The sequence below is a fragment of the Octodon degus genome, unplaced genomic scaffold (assembly GCF_000260255.1).
Source record: "Octodon degus isolate 3935 unplaced genomic scaffold, OctDeg1.0 scaffold00307, whole genome shotgun sequence".
NCBI classification, from domain to species: Eukaryota; Metazoa; Chordata; class Mammalia; order Rodentia; family Octodontidae; genus Octodon; species Octodon degus.
Window position 1 is genome coordinate 1,178,736 of NW_004524883.1, and position 1,816 is coordinate 1,180,551.

The 1,816-nt window shown below is 38.8% G+C and overlaps 1 pseudogene; it reads left to right on the plus strand.

Moving 5' to 3' along the window:
* LOC101566676 overlaps positions 1 to 705 on the plus strand; it is a 2,976-nt pseudogene extending 2,271 nt beyond the window's left edge.
* The last annotated feature ends 1,111 nt before the right edge of the window (positions 706 to 1,816 follow it).

The window sequence follows — 1,816 nt, forward strand, 5'->3', positions numbered from 1 at the left end:
AATCTATTTCCCGATCATCTTTATTTTTTTTTTCTTTTCAAAGTTTTATTGATAAACATATAGCAATGAGACAGTTTCAAATCAAATCAAAAGTACAGTTTCAACAAATAATACACTGCATATTCCCGATCATCTTTAGCCAGTATGATCCAAAGATTGTTTATAATGGGAAGGTTCCTAGTGACAGCCATTTTGCCTTTACTCAAAAAACTGGCTTCTGGAGAAACTATGGGTTTGACATTACTTGTATTTATAAAGGAGACCTCGTCTGAGTGGGTGGCTTTGATGTTTCCATCCAGGGATGGGGGCTGAAGGATGTGGACCTCTTCAACAAGGTTGTCCAGGCAGGTTTGAAGACGTTCAGGAGCCAGGAAGTAGGAGTAGTCCACGTCCACCATCCAGTCTTCTGTGCCACCAACCTGGATCCCAAACAGTACAAAATGTGCCTGGGCTCCACAGCATCAACATATGGGTCTACACCGCAGTTGGTTGAGATGTGGCTAGAAAAAAACGATCCAAGTTACAGCAAAAGCAGCAATAACAGTGGCTCCATGAGCACAGCCTAATGTCCAGCTCTGCTGGAAAAGACATTTTTAATTATCTAATTTATTTTTCAAAATTTTTTTGTATGATCCATTTTTGAAGTCCAAGGATATATTTTCCAAGTGGTTTTCTTACATAGGACTCCTTTAAGATTGAGCTTTTTGAACAAAAATGTTATCAGTGTTTGCCTTTGAACACATCTTACTGCTGAACATGATGTAGCAGGCCTGCTAAAGTCCAACGTGAAACATAGCTGATGAACAAAATTTTTGTTGTCTTACATTTTTTTGCAGACTCCTCTGCAGTCCTATGGCAGAAAACATCACCATTCCTACAGAGTATTATTGTAACAGAACACTGTAAGGCTGGTAGATGTTCTCTTGTGACTGTTATTTACCTTGCAGATTCTACCTTTGTTTTGTTTTTAACAACAGCTATTTTTTCTTAAAGCCCATTTGTGTTCCATTTGTAAAGAAGGTAATGTGATAGTAGTGGGTCCTCACCTTCTGGAAACTTGGATTCTTCCCCCTTAGCTGTGCGCCACCCATCGAGGCCAAGAAGGTGTCTGTGAGTGAGGGGCAAGAGGAAAGTGCAGCGAGACTGGTGGCCGCTCTTCTGCAGGTCCTCCGCCCCACACAGACCTGGTGTGAATTCCAAGAAGGGCCGGGCATTCTCCTTTCTTCCCGACCTTCTCTTTAGAGGGTAAAATATTGATATTTAGAATGACAAGGAAGAATTATTGTAATAATCCTAATGTATGCAGGCTAAACAAACAAAAGCACCCTAATGAAAACATTGGGGGAAACATACTTGGTTTTGTTTGCCTCATCTTGTCTGTTAAATTGGTGGAGATAGTTACTTCATTCCTTAATTGCTGATTTGTTTTATCCTTCGTATCTGAAGTACCTTTAATTTATTTAATATCCATGGCTTAAGACTCTGGCATTCTGAATACCTGTCACTAGTATTTATATGTACCAGGAGTGTGGTTAGTATGTTTTATTTGCAGTACACCGATCTCCAAAGACTTCCTTTTGAAAGTACTTTTCTGTCTCAATTTTTACATTCCTGTTTTACTAAAATATAAAGTGTTCTTGGACAATTTTGGTGCTCATGTGTTTTGGGGACAACAGTGAAACAAATTTGTCATTACACCAGAATGTTTGTTTTCAACTCACAGATCATTCTCTCACTGGAGATCAGCTTATTTGTAAATAGCCTGTTGCTCATTTGGAAAAACAAGCCAGTGGACAGTAAAAAAAAAAAAAAAAAA